This window comes from Branchiostoma floridae, chromosome 7, assembly GCF_000003815.2.
Source record: "Branchiostoma floridae strain S238N-H82 chromosome 7, Bfl_VNyyK, whole genome shotgun sequence".
NCBI classification, from domain to species: domain Eukaryota; kingdom Metazoa; phylum Chordata; class Leptocardii; order Amphioxiformes; family Branchiostomatidae; genus Branchiostoma; species Branchiostoma floridae.
The window spans coordinates 19044815-19065352 of record NC_049985.1 but is presented as its reverse complement, the minus strand read 5'-3'; the positions used below and the strand labels follow the sequence as shown (position 1 = coordinate 19065352).

The following is a 20538-nucleotide window of genomic DNA, read 5'->3' as shown; positions in this document are numbered from 1 at the left end:
CAAACAGTGGTCACAGAGGAAACAGACAGACAACAAGAGGTCAAACACATCAAACAAGCCCTGTCACTCTGTGGTTACCCAGACTGGACTTTCAAAAGAGTGCAACATCAGTCCAACAAACCCAAACCCAAGAAAGAAAAGAAGAAAGAAGAACAGAAGTCTAAGGGCATGATCATCATACCTTATGTCAAAGGCATTACAGAGACACTTGAAAGGATCTTCAGAAAACATGCCATTGCCACGGCAGTTAAGCCCAAGACCACGCTCAGAAACTTGTTGGTGCATCCCAAGGACAGACTGGAAGACTCCTCTAAAACAGACTGTGTCTACAAGATTCCGTGCAAAAGTTGTGACAAGGTGTACATTGGAGAGACGGGCAGGACTTTCAACACCAGACTTGAAGAACACAAAAAGGAGGCACAAAACATCAAAGGCAGTGCATACACAAGATCTCAGAAGAAGGCAGCAGAACAAACAGAGAACAAATCGGCAGTCACAGACCATATTCATAGAAACAATTGCGTAATAGACTGGGAGGGGGCAAGAGTCATTGACAGAGAGGAAAACAGAAGAACTCGATGGATTAAAGAAGCAGTTTGGATCAGAAAATCAGTGCCAGTCATGAACAGAGACGAGGGGGGATACAAGCTGAGCCACGTCTGGGATGGCATTCTTGCTGCTGCAACGCCACCTACATCGGCTATAAGTAGCAGCAAGAAGTAGTTCCCGTCATTCCACCCTGATGATGGTGTCTGACAGACACCGAAACGTCGGAAGTAAGTTATTTTCTGGTTGTGCTAAAAGAACCTTACTATATGAATAATTGCCAACCTGATGAAGTTATTCATGGATCTTTCTACCAGTCTATCAATCAAATCAATCCATCTATCTATCTAGCAATCAATGAAATGGTTTATTTATGATAAAACCAGTTTTAGCTTGCAATTAGCGGTTGAATTATGCCTTGTTGTACAAACAATAACAGCGTAAAATAAGTTCAACGAAAATATAACATCATCATGCAACAATACATACTCCTTATTTGTTGTTGTCGTTATTTTGAATTTTCGATTCTACTACCGGATATTATCATAATGTTTGTGTTTCTCTTAAGATTTACCAATTGTCAATGTCAACTCACAAACATCATCTGTCCACCATAAGTTTCAAAACCTCATAATTACCAAATAAGTTTGTCTCATCGCTGTGGAAATCTCTATGGTATGTTTGACGTTTCTCATAAAAGAAGTGCAAAGATGTATTTCATTAGCATGATTAATACGGGTTCATTATTTCCTTTTCTAAATCAAATATTGCATACATGGATGCTATTATACCATTTCCTTATTCATTATGCAAACGTTGTTAAATTATACCTAATCTAAGTCTAATGATCGTCATTTTAATCTAGCAAACATATTATTATGTAACTAGTATCATTTCAGTTATTTTCGTCTTGGTGCACCCACAGAACAGTCGGCAGTTACTGTTAATGTTTAACTTACTGTTACTGTTTACGGCCACTGAAAACTTCAATAAGGATGACTGGACTATGCCAAAAAGTACGTCAATGAAGGTTAGACATCCACGTTATACGATGTGCCTAAAGGCGGTTACACAAGCAACTGGATATGATCTTGGAAACGTGTCAGGTAGGTTTTGACTGTCCCCAAAATCATATCCAGTTGCTTGGGTAGCTGCTTCTTGTCGTATACAAAAGGTAAATTTTCCTTCTAGTTCTTTACATAGTGAGTTGAAATAACCCTACAGTATTGCATGCAAACATTTAGGAGTGTCATTGCACCATACAGACATGTCTTAAAGACTGTGATCTCCCAAACCGAAACACTGCCACATATGGCACAGCACACCGGTCTCTGAGCTCTTATGAGCCAGGCCGCCGAATGAGCGCCTGTTGGCATTTCACAAGTTTCTGTAAAGCTTTGAATTCATCCGTTCCAGCGCTCTTGAAGTTTTGAAGGGAAAATAAACAATCCTGTTGTTGTCTATATTCATTATCGAATTCTACCCTCATATCAAAGATATGAGTATTTCTAAATAATGTGATCTGCAGGTGATTGACATCTGATGTTGTCTTGTCAGCCCACAGTAACTTATAGGCCCACATACATGAAAATATGTTGTCCTTACACTAGGAGGGTCTTGTTTGCGATGATTGTTCTAATTCAGCGAATTAGGTTGTGATTATTAACTAATAAATGATGCATATTACGTCCTAATATTACCAATACATTGGTCTGCATTAAAGTTTCTATTGGTGGAATAGACGTCTTTCCGAGCACAAGCGTTGTCTACAACCAAAAGCAATCATGACCATAACTCAAGCTTGTCCAGAACACGAGAGATACAAAAAATCCACTTGATGCTTCGCCTGATGCTGTCAGTAAAGTCTAGCTGTTTTCTTAACCAAGACAGACATGTATTGAAACAATTCTTTTGGACGGATCTGAATCTTGGCTTATGACCAAGTCAGAATACCAAAAACTCAATGGCACATATACGAGGATGCTTCGTGTAGTATACAACAGACCATGATGGAAACATACCACAAACAAACAGTTGTACGGATCACTACAAAAGTCTCTACAAAAGTTAAACAGCGTCGGCTGTAACTTGCATGTGGCTCGTGGCAACGAACCAGCTGGAAGACTCCTGTTGTGGTCCTCCGACACTAAAAGACGGGTCGGCCGCCCAAATATATAACTCTCAAGAAACCCATTGAGGCCGAAACAGGGCTGGAAGGACACGGGCTACTCTCTGCGATTGAAGACAAGCAGTTCTGGAGGACTAACGTCGTCTGCTCCACCTCACAAGAGGATGAATGATGATGATGATGAAGTCAAGCTTGCCTATGCTTGATGTTTCTGACTTAGGGAGAAGAAATGCTGCTACATTTATCGCTATGGGCCGCTCTTCATCTTAATGATGGTAACATTTTTCATAGTTTTGTTATTGTTGATATAAAGCCAAACTAACCTTGAAAACAGTATCATCATTACCTTATTTAGGGCCAGTATGTCAGCTCCTGAACGAACAAGAAGCTCGCAAATTTCAATGTTGCCATTTCCAGCAGCCTCGTGTAGGGGTGTACTCATTAACTGCAAGGGAAAATTGTTCAGAGAAGGTCATTAGTGTTAGATTCATGATTTCTAAAGACCGCAATAACGTCTGTAAATGCAGGCTGCAATGCAAAAGCAGAAAATTCACAAACATTCCCGTACAGAATAAGACTCATGATGGGCAACACTTATGATGATACATGGCACAAAAGAGCTAACAGTTCCCGGCAGTTAAATAAAATGTAGACAGAGAAGAACCATCTTTTAGGGGGTAATAAACAAAGTTATAATTTTGAAAATGTTTTCTCTAGTTTACTGAGTGACATATAAAGAGATTGTGTGAAATAAGTATATTACCCAATCTCTAGACATAGTGTTAGCGCCAGAACGAATCAAAACCTCACAAGTCCTAGCGCGGCCGTAGACAGCAGCTAGATGGAGTGGTGTCATCTGATGCTGAAAAGAAACAAGAAAGCTTTTCAAAAAAGATGGTCGTTGCGTATTTTGGGAAAAAGCATAAAAAGAATTTGTCTATTTTCTATCAAAGACATACATGGGATTTGTTGAACAAAGAAAAAAAAAACTTCGTTGTAAAAAGGGGTTCGAACCCAGGCCTGCAAAATAAATGCGTTCCAAACGCAGCACCTTAGACCGCTCAGTCAAATTGACTAGGTTGAGTGAACTGCGTTTAAAATGCCTTAAACAAGGACTACGTTAGAAGATCCATGGATCCATCGAAACCAAACGAACCATTGAACCGCTTCTCTCGATTCAAGCACCGGCAAAAATTAGGGTTATAGCAACAAGATTTTGTTGGGTCCATCAATAGATGATTAATGACCCTCCTATCCCTCGGTTTATATGGATGCCATTTGCCATAACCATCAAATAAATCTACAGAGTGAGCTTAGCGAACGTGGCTTATTTAGAAGGTGGCTACAGTAACATTATTCACATATAGCCTATCCAAACTAAGCCGTATGCGACATACATATTCCTACATAAGGCATAGATCTTTTGATATTACACTTGTAAATTCATTTATCGAATTTCTGAGAAATACATTTAAAAATTCATATTTATCATTTTGCTACATACGGAAATTACATACTTCATTATTGTCCACAAAAAATACGTAACATTTTAATCTTGGCATGTCAATTGTTTATAAATCGTCTCTTCTGTACTTGCATTGTGATTATTCCATTCTCCCTGTTGGGTGGTATTCTGATTGCTTAACTAAATGTCCTGTGAACTCTCCTTCTGATTGACGTTTCAGAACTGGGGATGTTTTAGGGCAGAATTATTTTTACTTACTATGACGTTCTTCGCCTCAATGTCGTCACCATATTGAATCAATAATTCTGCGACCTCTGCATACCCGAACATGCTTGCTAAATGCAAGGGCGTATTGTCGATCTGTAAAGAAATCAATAGTCAATATGGACTCACGTCAAAATGTAATTCATTTTTTGTTCGAATGAGTCGTCCATGTCATTTCAAGCAATGTCCATGCGATCTACTTTATGATATTTTTATTCAACCAGACATCTTGTACAGAAAGCAACACTCAGTAGCATGCAAGCATGCAAATTTCTCCTAGACTTCACGTCTATATCAAACTACTGTGCATGGTTTAACATTCATTGTATTTTTCTGCTTAAAGCTGTTCTGGATATACGATTATGTATTCCTAACGGAGAAGAATTTTATACTCTTGTTTGTTCATCAAAAGGTTTTTATTATGAAATATATCAATTCACATCATATTGCTTATGGTAATATTGATTACTCATACATATGCATGAAAATATTTTTATATGACTTAATTTGTATCGTTTATGTTCCGTTTATGTGATGTGATATCGTTTAGGTAATTTGTATCGTTGCTCGGACATGTCCAAACTGCCTAGAATAAACTATTAGCGGGAATAATCATTGAACTTACCCCGCCAATATGTAGAAATTTTTTAAAGTCTTTAAGCTGAACGCCGTCTTGTAGCCCACCCTCCAGTCCCCTCCTGACAGTGTAAACTGCCTAGAATAAACTATTAGCGGGAATAATCATTGAACTTACCCCGCCAATATGTAGAAATTTTTTAAAGTCTTTAAGCTGAACGCCGTCTTGTAGCCCACCCTCCAGTCCCCTCCTGACAGTGTCTACATCTCCATGCTTCACAGCCTCATGGAACGTCTCCACCCTCATCTTCGGAGGTTCCTCTGTAATAGATATAAGATGGACATCATCATTAGGCCATAGCAAGTAAATTTTATGGATAACACCCTCTACAGACTGAAAAATAGTGAGATAGGGTGAAAAAACAAGATTGGTAAAAAACAAGACGGCTAAATTTTCAAATACATCTAACGTTATACGAAATAAACCTTGCAAAAAAAAATTGAAGTGACAAAACATGGTATTACAGCCAACAAGGCTTCATTTCAGACCTGAACTAGCGTAGTAAAAGTGACACTAATTTGGTATAATTCCATAAATTATCCATAAAATTTACTTGCTGTGGCCTTACCATACATCCTAAATGTTCCTGGTAACGTAACGTTAAATGAATTTTTCCAGCACAACCGATATTTTGTGGCAAACATTAAAGTAGACTATGAGAGACCAATGTCCCTTCCAGTCATTGTCTTTATCGTAATGTGGGGTCGACCCACTTTGTGCCTTCCTTCGGGCAAGCAGTCGATCAGTCGTTCTGCAGGCTCGTAGATACGAACCACTTGTACGCTGCCTCACTACAAATGAAATGGTTGGGAGAGAACCGTACAGTTGCCTTTTTGTAGTAAGGTATGGTAAGGAATGGATAAGAAAGATTTTTCTGTGTCTGTGTGTGTTTGTGTGTGTGTGTGTGTTTTTTTTTGGGGGGGGGGGGGGGCGGTGCGTGTGTGCTTGTTTCTATGTGTGTCTGTTTTTATGTGTTTGTCTTTGTCTGTGTATGTCTGTGAAAATAAAAGGTGACAGTGATCTCGATACATTCTAGTTCCCTCAAAAGCTATTCTTCCGCTAGGTAAAGTTTCACAGGTTATGCTGGGGAAATTTACCCCAATGTCTTTTCGTGTGTGTGTGTGTGTGTGTGTGTGTGTGTGTGTGTGTGTGTGTGTGTGTGTGCGTGTGTGTGTGTGTGTGTGTGTTTATGCCAGTAATGAACAACTATCTATGTCAACCCAATAAAACCGTGTATGTCACAAACCTGAAGGTTTGGTCACGTGATGCCTCAGTGTAGAGAGCTTCTCTGTTATCTCTGCGGCAATGTATGGCAGCTCAATAATGACGTCATCTCTCTGTACACGTTTCGCACTCATCTGCTTTAATGTAGGTGAATACTTTCCGACAGATTCACTGAATACCTTGAAGTTGTCATAATTGGAATCAACCCAAATTGGGAATACATGTTTGTTATTTTTCAAACATGTTTCAAACTCTAGCCTAGGCCAGTATGGCTTGGTAAGGAATGAGGTACTGACGACAACGACAGCAAGCTCTAAACTTTCACTTGATAAGGCCGACATTATTCTGTCCCTGATGACATCACCAGGTCTGATGGAAACATCATCGAAAAATATGTCTTTTTCAGACAACCCCTGTCGTAGCAGAGTGCGAACCAATGGGCGAACAAATGACTCTTTGTCTTCCCCTGCGTGGATGACAAAAACACGAGGTTCTGGAAAGAGAGGGTGAAAGGTCAATTTTACTGAGCGTCAAAGAAACGTAAAATGTAAATTTACACATAGAAATGACTAAGACATGAATAGAAATAAGAAAAATAAAAATGATAAAACAATTTCAAATTGCATATATACAGTGATCTTTGCCATAAAAAGTTGTTTACCTTTCATTTCACTGTCTAAGTGGGTGCTTCGCTGGTTCTGATTTGTCCACATTCTTGCAAGATGCAGTTAGCTGTCCTTCATTCAAAACAATGCTAAAGAACCTTGTCCTTTGGTACGGAAAAAACAAAAGAAAGCTTTTACTTGGATTAAAGAAGGACCTTTGACGCAAGTTTCACATAAGGATTATATATTTTGCAATTATGTGAAGATTATGTTGATTCACATGGTTTTACTCAATCTTAGCCCCTGGACATAGCCTAGCATATGATAAGATTTCCATTTCTTGTTAGTAACAATAGACCATTCCACAACTTCTGATGAACAAGTTCTATTGTACGGGGAAATTCTGTTGTTGCCGATAAAAGAAAACAGGGAATGCTGTCAGTTGAAAGAGCATAACTATCACACTGTGAGCTTAGGAAGGCCGACATTTGCTCGAGAGCAAATACAGCATATTGCAATCTATCTTCATCCCTATGCAAAAATGTACTGTTCCATATCAACCTTTTGCAGGAGTTGACCTGTCCCACAACATCATCCCGCTCCAAACTTTATTTTACCCCCCCTCCATATAAGAATGGACTCTTCCAGAACACCCCCATGTATTCAAAACGGATTGCTCTGTGACCCATTTCCATTTCTATAGCTAGTGCCAAAGCTACCCCAATACCAAATTCCAGATTAGTTGGCTTTTTCATGACACAGAAAGCAAAAATAAACATTTTTTTGTCAAAAATGGCAAAAAAATCCCAAATTTAACAACTTCTAAGTGATGCACACCATAGGTGTGAATAGAGCCCTGCAGGGACATACCGCACGCACCCTCATACTAAATTTTAGATAATTTGATTTTCATACTATAGGCATAGGAGCAAAACTTAACATTTTAGTCAATTTAAAGTAATGTATGCTCAAAGGGGAAATGAAGCACTGTGGGCACTTGTCTTACATACCTTCATGCCATATTTTAGGTCATTTGGTTTCAATACAAGGGTATAGGAGCCAAAAATATACATTTTTAGTAAAAAAAATGGCGGAAAACCCCAAAATAACTAATTTTTGAAGTGATCTCTGAAGAAAGTATTGATGGGGACCTGTGGTCATATGTCAAATACACCTATGGACCAATTGTCAGGTCATTTGGTTTCCATAGAAGGGCATGTGAGCCAAAAATATACATTTTAGTCACAAATGGCCAAAACCCCCAGAATAACTTATTTCAAAAGTGATCTATGAAGAAAGTGTTGATAGGTTCCTGTGCTCATATAAAGATCATAATCTCTAAGGCCTTTACCAAAAAAAGTTACAAAACGCCGGGGGTTATTTGCTATTTCTACCACCCTGCCAAATTTCAGCTCATTTAGTCCAAAAATGGGATAGTCAAACGTATACAGAAATGACGCGTTAGTTACCGGTGTTTGCATACCCCCCCCCCCCCCCCCCCACACACACACACAGACCCCTATTGTCCTGAAATGTACGCGTTCCACATGAGCGCGAGACAAAACCTGCCATTCCGTTTGTGTACAATGAAAACAGAGTGCGGAACGCTACCCTTGAATGAAGCGTACCGTATGTCTGTGTAGCTTTAAGTCACAGTAATTCGGCTGCAGTAATATCCTAATTCATATTTGATGAGTTCACGGTAAAGTGTTCGAGGACAAAACCATGTGTATTTCTGGAAAACAATTATCGGACTAACCCCCCCCCCCAAAAAAAAAAAAACCGTTACCCTTTATTTATATATGACGTACACGTAGCGGTGGCGACTTGTTGCAGGGGTTCCGCTTACAGTTTTAGAAATACCATATACAAAAGTCTCTAAACTCCCCGGGCTTGGTCAATAAATCTACCTGACCATCCTTCCAACCGTGATTTGTGACGTTGCGCTAGTTTTCTAGATTCCATAACACCCCCACACTCCCACCTAAAACTCTGCACCGAGTCTTTCGTCCACAATCCCTTACACTATAGCCGCAACCACGTATTGTAGGTTCTAGATCCATGCATAAACAACTAGCTAGTCACGACATTTATTCGTGTCATCATTAATTAAAAGCCTTGGGGACTCGTTGTCAGGGTAACTAATCAAGTCATGAGCAGATGGTTGCACAATTCTGGAAACAAGACGAATTTTCACGGCCGTATAGCACAAAAAGCCAGGGGTTCGATTACAAACAATGGCGGCGTAACTAGTGTAACACCGTGGCTATCGGTAAATATTTAATACAACATATAAGATATCACTACTGGCATAGCCAGGATCTAGTGATAGTATATTTGAGTGAAGAAAAAAATGTCTGGCTAAGATTGCTCGTTCTGACCTTAGTTTGGGTTGACCTTCCTTGGGTACGAAAGAAAACCACCCGGAAACGACAGGCTCTGCTGTTGATTGTTTGGTGTTGCAGGTGACCATTGACATAAAGACGAGGTAACATGAAGGTTGTTGACCCTGTCCCAGAACCCCTTGCGTCGTATAAATGCCGAACGTCACGTACACTAGGACTACTAGACTTAGTGACTATTCTCAAATGTTTGTTGGCAACAATTCTACACTAAACCTGTGGGTTTGCGAATTTTCGTGTGCCAAAGGGATCTAGGGTCATCTAACCAAATTCAAATTTACTAATATTGATTAATAAGGTAGCCATGTATTTTTGTTCAACCTCCCTTGTTTTTTTATAACACTTTAACATCTTATGTGTTTTTATGTCACATTTATGATTGAATATTCTTAACTTATGCTATTAAGTTATCGGTTAAATCTAGGATGGCTGACCATGTCATGAGTGACGGTAAAGCAAGGCTAATTTCACTCAAATTTCGTGAATATCTGTTTTATTACCTTCATATTAATGTTTTTAGTCAATTTTAATGGGTTTTGGGGTTACTTGAGGAAAATTAAAATATAACGATCCAAGATGACGGGCGTATGGCGTCATTTTCTTATGTCATATTGAACAGAAGTCCTGGTCTGCCTGGTTCTGTTCAAAATGTCAATAAGACAAGCTTATTGGTGGACTATCTGTGCAATACCTTTATGTTTAACGGAAATTCCCTATTCAGTCGGTTTGGGCCAATGAAATCAAATAATGAGGTCAATAGTACGTCATATTACGTCATAACGATACTAAAATGAAAAAAAGGAAACCTATGCGTACCTCATTTCCTGCAAATTTGGTAATCGGTATCGTAAACCAAGCCATTTTGAAATTCCGAAATTGGGGCCGAATGAGCGAAAATACTGAAGTACCGCCAAAATTCTATGGCTTACCAAAAGTTCATAAGGAAGGAACGCCACTGAGACCCATTGTTAGTTCCATCAATTCAATTACATACAAGTGTTCCAAATTCCTCGCTGAAATATTGTCACCGTTGGTAGGCAGATCCCAACACCATATAAAGAACTCACAACACTTCGTCGAACTCATAAAAGATCAGAGAGTAGAAAAAGACGAGGAATTGCGTTCCTATGACGTAACAGCCCTGTTTACATCCGTCCCTGTTGACAAAGCTTGAAAGGTAATTTTAGAAAGACTAGAAGAAGATAAAAGCTTGTCAGAACGCACCAAATTAAAGCCCGCCCAGATTGTTGATTTATTGAACACTTGTTTAAAGTGCACCTACTTTGTTCATGATGGGATTTACTACCAGCAAATCCATGGGGCCGCTATGGGGTCCCCAGTGTCCCTTATAGTGTGCAATCTTTACCTAGAACACCTTGAACAAGCTGCTCTTAGCACTGCCCCCCACCCACCATTATGGTGGTATAGATATGTGGATGACACTCATACTAAACTTAAAAAAGCGTACGCTGAGGAATTCACTGACCATTTGAACAGCCTAGATCCGGACATTAAGTTCACTTTTGAACAACAGCAGAACAACTCCTTAGCTTTTTTGGACACTCTTACAGTTATAAAAGAGGACGGCTCGCTGCAGATCAGAATTTACAGAAAGAAAACCCACACTGATCAGTACTTGAACTTTTCTTCCAACCACCCGCTAGACCACAAACTAGGAGTCATTCGCAAACTGTTCCATCGGGCAGAGACCATTATCACTGATCCTCAGGACAAAGTGGAGGAGAAGGATCACGCGATCCAGTCCCTGAAACGGTGTGGTTACCCCGATTGGGCCATCAAAAAGGCAAATACACCTAAGCCACCCCAGTCAGTACAAACTACGAAAACCACCTCTTCCAAACCTAACAAGGGGTTAGTGGTCTTGCCGTATTCTAAGGGTATTTCTGAAGCACTACGTAGGACCTTCGGGAAATATGGAATAAAGACCTGCTTCAAACCGACCCAGACTTTAAGAAATGTACTTGTATCACCGAAAGACAAAACACCTAGGGAGAGCAAATGTGGAGTAGTCTACCATATACGTTGCCAAGGTAATACAAACAAAGGTCAGTGCAAGGAATCGTATATCGGAGAAACAGAGCGCGCATTAAAAACGAGATTCATGGAACACCAGCGACCAAGTTCTGTGGGCTCGGAGGTGTCCAAACATATACACATTGAGTCACCAGGACACTCAGTTTCTCTTGAAAAAGTCAAAATCCTTGACTCAGAGCCGGAGTTCTTTGCAAGAGGAGTAAAGGAGGCTGTGTACATTCGTGCCCACCGTCCATCACTTAACAGAGACGGGGGGCGACACAGGTTATCTGGCATCTACGACCCTCTGCTGCAGTCGTGTGTCCCTGACGTCACGTCCGGAAGTTACAGCAGACGGGTCCATTCCGTGAACAAGGCTGACGGAGTCGGCTGAAAATTTGGGGTAAGTCCCAATTAATCTTAGTGTTGGTTAAGTAAAGTTTAGTTTTTCCACACATAGATAGTTTCTTAATATGTAGATATTTTTATTTCACTATTCACATAACATAAACTATGCTAATCTTATGACATTATCGGCAAATCCAAGATGGATGACCATCGAGACGTATGTGACGTCATTGATGTTGTTATCGACAGAAGTCTTTGCATACATTATGATTCAATCTACACTTACCGTTACATTTTTGTAGCAAATGGAGTTTTATGGGAATATTCTTTATGGTTCCAGCTAGAACATTTACATTGATGGCATCATAATGACGTCATATTACGACATAATGACATCATTTTTTTTTTTAATTTCATAATTTACGTCTACGTATTCATCGTTCTCTGATAATTCTGTGGCCATATTATCAATAGTTTAAGAGATAATAAAAGTTAGAAGAGGTGCGCATCAAATGCCATCCCCCAAACCCTGATTGACAAAAAGCCCGGTCTGAATAGGGTTAACATCTGTACCGTACCTTGCCTTTACTGATACAGAAGCCCGCTTAAAGTAAAATGCTGGCCCAAAATACTCATACTTAAACCTATTGATTGGTGCTAAACAGGACTGGGTACTGGTACGGTGTACCGGTACAACCATTTTCTGTGGACCGGATCGGATGTTGGACCGATTAAAAATGAACAGATTACACCGACAGGCGTTCACGTGTTTTGGTGCTCACAGGTCAAAGAAAATAATAAGAGCAAAGTAGAGGTGAGTTGATAGTCATTTTTTATTGAGTCTATTCAGTCAAACTAAGTATAAACAGGACAGTAAGTGTTTTTCACATGACGATAGGATTTTAAAACGCCAATGGACGTCGGATACTCCACCAAACAGAATCCTTTACTTCGAAATGGACCATTGTTTTGAGTATCGCCCATTCATAAGTTACTAGTATTACAGATAATTAGGTCCAGTTCCGGACCTGGACCTGATCCTCTTGACCTGGACCGTACCTGGACCTGAATTATCTGTACCGGTACACATCCCTATAGTGCTGAACGTGTTATGGAAGAGAATTCTATGTTATTAGTAACATGTAGGAGCGAGTCTTGGTAGATATGACTAATAGTATATTTATTCATGAAACAACTATTTATGAACCGGACCTTTTCCGCTAAAATCTTTAAAAAGGAATCTTAACTGAATCTTAACACCAAACTTCTTTTGGATAACGCCATGTAAGGGATTTGAATAGATATAATCCGTGTATGAGAATTTCCCTGTTATAACTAAGAGCAGTATACATGATCACATGTACAGCTAGCACTTGTTATTCTGAAGTGAATGGATTATGCATCATCAAACCGAAAGCCTAGGCAAAAATAGCCATTTTCATTCATAAAATATCAACTTCGTTATCATTCGTCGTTTATAAAATGATTTTTGTCGCTAAAACCCTCAAAATCACCTTAGAATTAGAATCAAATATCGACATATCGACACATAACCGTCTACATACGGTTAACGCCGCATTGTGTATATATTTACAGATAAATAAATTCATAGATGAACAAAAGGGAAATTTGTGCCAAATCAACGATATTTCGGATAGCGGATCTTTATTCACATTCAGAAGCTCATTTTAATTCATATTCATATTATTTCATATTTTTGACATCCATAAACACCACAGATACAATTCAGCTTATCATTTCCTCGACTTTTGCTGGAACCAATAAATACACTTTAGAATATTGTAAACATGCTGATAAAATTCTTTGAGTTCGTATAATGCAATGATGTAGCATTTCCTTTTCTTAATATTGTTTTAAAGATATAGATTAATGTGATATAGTAGATACATCATATCATGCAAAGAAATGGTACAAAGATTGACTTTTCAGTTTTCCTTAGCATAAAGAACATACTCGGTTAAATACTAGCCAAAAGCTTTACACACATTCATCTCATTATTCATGTTTTAGACCTCATACGAAGATGTATTGCACCTGAGGTTATAAAATGACCTTAATGATTTGAAATTCAAGCCCCAGCATTAAATATGGAGCATTCAAACCTAAAATAAACAGTAAAGTAAGGCGTGTCCATATATACGGAGGCCCTCAGCCTTAACACTACTGTCAAACCTGCTCAAGTGACCACCTCTTACAAGTGACTACCTGGCCATAACGAAAATTTCCCCCCACTTGACGTAAGCCTTAAGTGACCTCTTTACAACGGCCACCTGGCCAACACGACCGAGACCGCCGAAACTTGGGACCAAATCCCTGCCCATAACGACCGCGTCATTCCCGAATCTTGAGGTGTCATCGATTTTCAATGATAACTAGCGCAAGTCTGTGCCGAATTCAGCCATTTTGCGTCACATTTTGACTATACCATGACGATGTTATGTTCGAAATAAATTTTAAAAAAGATTGCGGCGGATGCATGTGCGTGTGCTTGCTATTAGCCATTAAACACAACAGAAACCATTTCAACTATGTATCGGGCATATTTTGAGTCGATATTCTTCTAACCGACAAATTCGACTGCTTTTGCCCGGTCCCCCGGGTGGTCGCCTTGGGCAAGTTTAACTGTATCTTCACTTGCCCAGATATATGGTCATGGGCACGGCCAGGGTAACGCTGGCGACATATAGGACAAGGCACAGCCTGTCCAGGACCTTGGCCAGCAGGGCGTAGTCGGACACCCCCGGCTCGTTCTTAACTACCTGCTCCTCAATGACTCGGGTCAGGTTCGTGAAGCCAGAGGACACGGCGGCCTCCAGGCGGGTAGGCGGTCCGGACGGCTGGCGGGTTGTCTCGGAGACAGCAGCCGGCGGCTCTTCGCCGGCCTTCGCCGCGTCGTCGTCGGCAGGGGCGACCCGAATGGTCTGCCCAGGCCAGGCGAGCATCTTTCCGATAAGGCCAGCGTCTCCATCTTCGCTTGTAGCCTCCTTCTCTGTGAGATCTCCGAGCAGAAGGAACCTTAAAGATATCAAGAAAGAGGACAAGTGGATATCAACATTCATTTACCTCGACTATTGGAAATACCCCCATGCTTTAACGTTCATATCACTTTATAGAAAATGCATTGAACAAAATACTGCCACCAATGTTGCTTGCGTACGTGCTTGAATTAGATATGCCAATCGGATTGCCTCTCAAGCAAGATTGAGCGTGTCGTTGTCAGCTCAGGACCATGTGTGAAAAGCTATATAGATACAGATACCGATACAGATACAAGATGCTAAAACGTACTAAGTCGACGATCTGCACCACGGAGCCATTGAAGCTGATAGCTGACCGATTGTGGTTCTCAGTCTTGGTCTCAATCTCAGGCGCCTGGTTTGGGCTGTACACAACGAGCATCTCATCTTCCAGCCTACTCCTGATATTCACTAAGGACGTGAAAAGTACATCGTTATCAGGACGCAAAAGAAAAAAAAAACTTCAAACTTTCTGTATGATCATAATTAATTTTGTCTTTAGATTAGAGTAGAAGCTGTTTAACTTCACAGCCTTTTTGCCAGCGTATTTCGTGCAATTACAGTAGAAGCCGTTTAAATGCACAGCCTATTTGACAGCGTATTTCGTGCAATTATCCAGCTAGTGCAATAATGCGAAGTTATCCAGCTTGGCCGCACCCGTTTTGGATTCTGGGATTCCGTGCAGTTAACAGAAGTGTGCATTAATCCGATGTGCAATTAACTGTCTTCTACTGTATCCGGCTAGTGCAATATTGCGAAGTTATCCAGCTTGGCCGCACCCGTTTTGGATTTTAGGATTCCGTGCAGGTAACAGAAGTGTGCGTTAATCCGTTGTGCAATTAACTGACTTCTACTGTATTACATAGTAGTTATATTTTTTTACCCAGCTCTCTATATCTTTTAATAAGTTAGATTAATCAAATTTCTATCCAAAAATGACAAAGAGTCTATGGCAATCACCTGAACAGCTGGGCTTGTCATATTGCAAACGGCTTGTCTCGGACGTGATATGGTCTTGATATTTAAGTAGTAGACAGCTTTTAGCATCATGACATAGTGGGCTAAGTTTCAGCCCCCTAACATTTCATTTTAGAACTGCAAGGGCGTTTTTGTCAAAACATTCCAAAGAGGATAACTGCAGAAATGACTGACGGATCGGCATCATATTAAGCATGCGGGTAGCTTAGGTGAAGATGTTCATAATGATATACAGGTTATGCGAATTCTAGTTATTGATAATATAAGCTATTACCTCCTTTTTGATATCATTTTGGGGAATTTGGTCAATGGTGTCAACTTTGGGACTCACTGTTGTCAGTTTACGCCACCTAGACCTTTAATTGTCCTTTCTTACAACAATATAAAAACACGGGAAGGGTTGAAATCAAAGTGAATAACGCAAGCCATTTTTCGTTCCGCAAAATCAGAACAATGCACCAGTCTAAAAGTGCTCCCGTTGCCTTTTTTTCGCTCAAGTTGTTAAAATTCCCACGATTATAATCAAGTAACTCGCACCTTCTACTCTTTTGCATTATTTTTTTATAGTGAGTCCCTATTCTGAAACGGAATATTCTTATTAAGTATCTATAAAAACTCGTCTTTTAAAATGCACATAAACGCTTATTTAATGTGGTCTGACAAATTAAGGTTACTAGAAAGCTAAGTATGTCTCTTTAAATTGAAAGACAAATTCTGTTGTTTCCCTTTCGATTGTCTAGATATGAAATATTTCATAGACCGGAAGTGTATTTTAGTAGTTGTATAAAAATCAATACAATACAAGATGCATTTGGTAAGATTAGTACAGATCAGAACATAATCAGATCAGAAACTTGTTATATTAACTTAAAAAGATTTGGATGGATTTCAATAGATACAAGATACAAGATACAAGATGACTTTATTGGGTATCGCAGTGATTCCACTGAATTAAAAACCAATTTACAATGTTTAAAAACCTCTGATTTGACAGGCGCACATCACATGTGACTTAGCGATACTAACAACAATGCTTTACGTTTGCAACTAACATGATAAGGGCAGACGATCAATAGAATAACTAACATATTGACAAGAGGAAAAGAGTCGATCACAGTCCATTCTTATTCATTAGTCGGGTCAGGTACTGTAAGGTAGAGTTCAGGTACCGGTTCGTTTTTGCTCTAGGACAGTTCAGTTTGTGACTGTTGCGAGTTACTCTGCCAGTGATGTGACCTCTTAGGGGTGGTAGCCAGTCCCTAAAGTCAGAGTCCATGAGCGAACTGGCAAACTTAAGACACAACTGTTCCCCTCTCGTGGCAAGTGAGCACAGACCAAGCTGCTCCAGCGCATGTGAATACCCGGGGTAGTCTCTGCCCATGATGGTGCGACACGCTCTTTTCTGGAGCTGTTCAAGTTGGTCAGACTGGCGCTTGGTCAGGCCAGGGTGCCAGACAGGAACGGCATACTCTAATATTGGTCTGATGTAGCCAATATAGATCGATACCAAGTCACATTGAGGCAGATTGAACTTCTTTAGTCGTTTCAGAAGGTAGAGTTTTCTTCCTACTTTCGCTGCCATGTTGTTGACCTGCTTGTCCCAGTGGAGGTCGTTCTGTATTTGAAGACCGAGCACTTTGAGGCTTGGGACTACAGCCAGTTCTGTACCGTTGATTCGGAGGAGTGAGTTGGTAGGGACGGATTCCTGGTGAAAGCCACGTGCATACTCAGGCATTTGCCACCATTCAGGAGCATGTGGTTTATTTGTGTCCATAGGAACAAGTCGTCAAGGTCATCCTGTAGGGTGGAGTGCTGTCGTAGTGTTCTTGTCTCAAGTAAGTTCATGCCATCGACATATTTCCATACGGGGTTGTTTGCATCGCTTGCAGCGTCGTCGATGAGGATTAAGAACAAAATGGGACCAAGAAGGATCCCATGAGCAACTCCACACGACACACAATAGATGAATGTATGTGGGTACGCCTTCAGAGATAAAGGTCAATGTCGAATGTGGATCTTCTGTCGGCTTTTCTCGGTACTACAGCGCTTATTCAGTATATCCAGGGCATGCTATGGGGTCTTGATTCATTGTTGGTAGATGACAGCTTTCAATTACAGCAAAAAGGACGATGGATAATAAAAAAGGAAAGAAATCTCGCTTAGCTTTACTTTAAGTTAGTTATATAAGTTAGTTATATAAGTTATATGTGGAGAAGGAGACCTCAGCCAACCGTTCACACTTACGCCACATCTTCAGAAAAGACGCTGGAGCTTAGTTATATAAGTTAGTTATATAAGTTAGTTATATAAGTTAGTTATATAAGTTAGTTATATAAGTTAGTTATACAAGTTAGTTATATAAGTTAGTTATATAAGCCACGGTTTTTTCCCACGGTCAGTGTGGTGAGTACCGTATGGACAAACTCATGTGGATTGATTTAATCTGACAGCTTCGCACTTCATTGCTTTTATAATTATACCTGGTGATTATCCGGTTGCTTCTGCCCAGTGCACACCTAGATGGATTTGCATCCAAGGCCATCGCGACGCAGAAGGTGCGACTATGACACCTCTATACATGAATTTGCATCTGAAAGAAAGTTTTTGCCGGAGCCAACCAGAGAAAGATACGTCTTCAGGACTTTACTTTCTCCGCCCACTTTCATTGTAGTTTATTTCATTTGCTAAAAAGAGGACGCTACCGGCCGTGATCAGGCAGTTCTTGTTAAGAGGGAACACTTGTAAGGCCGTCCAGCCCATAAGATCATCAGGTGCCCAGAGAAATCAAGACAACTGCGGGAGGCAAGAAATCTTCTTTATTTGATAAGGTGAGAACATATTTTTTCTCCCCTCAATTTTTCTCTCTAGACTACCGTATTATTATTGAATAAAAGGATAAGTTGCGGGCGTCTTATTTGATCGACCCGTCCGCCGGCGTCCTATTGATCTGTCCGCCGGATTCCTATTGACCTGTCCACCGGCGTCCTATCGACCTGTTCACCGGCGTCCTATTGACTTGTCCGCCGGAGTCCTATTGACCTGTCCGCCGGAATCCTATCGACCTGTCCGCCAGCGTCCTATTGACCTGTCCGCCGGCATCCTATTGACCTGTTCCCCGGCGTCCTATCGACCTGTTCACCGGCGTCCTATTGACTTGTCCGCCGGAGTCCTATTGACCTGTCCGCCGGAGTCCTATCGACCTGTCCGCCGGCGTCCTATTGACCTGTCCGCCGGCATCCTATTGACCTGTCCCCGCTGTCCTATCGACCTGTCTACCGGCGTCCTATTGACCTGTCCCCGGAGTCCTATCGAACTGTCCGCCGGCGTCCTATTGACCTGTCCGCCGTAGTCCTATTGACCTGTCCCCGGTGTCCTATCGACCTGTCGGCCGGCGTCCTATCGACCTGTTCGCCGGCGTCCTATTGACCTGTCCCCGAAATTGTAAAAGATACCGGTAAGATCACAGAACAAAACATTGATACCGCGACGACTATGTTTTTCTATTCCGGTCAAAACTCAGCTACGCCATACTTCAGCCAACTACGACGAACTTGGGAAAGCTAAGTCGCATTGGAGACAGTTTCATGAACTACGCTGTAGTTCACCAAAGTACGTTGTAGTTGACTGAAGTACGTCGAAGTTTTTTTTTTTTTACTTAATCTTCACCACGGAAGAAGACCTGAAGGCCACTCAAGGTTATGGGTTACAACATTGTATCTGTAACAGCATCTCTTCGCCCTAGGTCAGAAACATCATGATTGAGACCAGCCCAATTGCTCACTATAAGTGAACCCGCGACCTCTCGGTTCCGAGCCGAACACACTTCCACTGCGCTACGCGGTCCAACTCTGGACTTTTGTACGGCATTTGTGAAAATCAGTCATGTGTTTGTAAAAATGATACCTCTCTTCTCAGATACAAATTTCAAATGTATGAGGTCCCATACATGAGAGTAAATACACATGTACGCATATATATACATGTGACAAAGGAATATCTAAGGTTATATCATATATCATGGAAAACGATGCATTTGCACAATCAGTATCTACGCTTCCCACGGACCTTGGACATTTTGCCTCAAGTCATTTCGTGAAGGACACTCAGGTGAAATAGTTACGTAACATCTCCAGACCACGTGTGACAGGTTAACAGGTTAGGCAGCATTCACAGATCAGGTGTGACCCGGGCAGGTCAGCGATGCAACCTTGAAGATCTCTAACACTGTCACCACTTTTTTGTCACAGGTGGGTACATATTTACTGTCCAGATTCTAGGTGAGGGAACGAAGGATGTCTTCCTTGGCTGTGACAGTCGAAGGGCCAAGCATTGAACATTCAGTTCTACTTCCGGGGTTTTCATAAACGCTACAAATCACATAAAACGCGTTATTCTCTAAGACTCCGCGCACACCGGGTCACGGCTTGATGCCGTCGCATGGGTGTAAACAACTTTCTCAGATGCAACGAATAGACCTTAGCCTTGCATAATGTTTATAGTTTTTCATATGTGTAAGATTTTTCCAGCACAACCGTGTGCATATTTTGTACGATGCAAATAGACATCTGGCACTATGGCTTTTGAAACTTTAGCAATTTTTGTCCAGATCTAATTCCACAATGTGATAGTTCATTGCATTGCCTTTCCAATGAAACCAAATTTGCCCGGTTAATTTGAGGAGCAACAAGTTTACACCCGAAAAAAACTGCGACAATACGTTGGGAGACCTCGTTCCACGATAGAACGTGCGTGCGCAGGGTCTTCAACAGAGTGAACTTTTTTCTATTACAGTGCTATACTAGTAACCAGTAGTCAACAATGAATATATCAAGTTAAAGCTAAGGTTCCCGTGAACCAACAAATTTCAAG

The 20538-nt window shown here is 40.8% G+C and overlaps 1 long non-coding RNA gene across 1 annotated transcript; it reads right to left on the bottom strand.

The window, feature by feature from the left end:
* Nucleotides 1–6330: 6330 nt before the first annotated feature.
* LOC118420278 lies at nucleotides 6331–9334 on the bottom strand. The gene is made up of 3 exons (XR_004831721.1): nucleotides 9251–9334; nucleotides 6926–7033; nucleotides 6331–6757 (listed from the first exon to the last, which is right to left on the bottom strand). It is a non-coding gene; the product is annotated as an uncharacterized LOC118420278 (long non-coding RNA).
* Between the last annotated feature and the right edge of the window lie 11204 nt (nucleotides 9335–20538).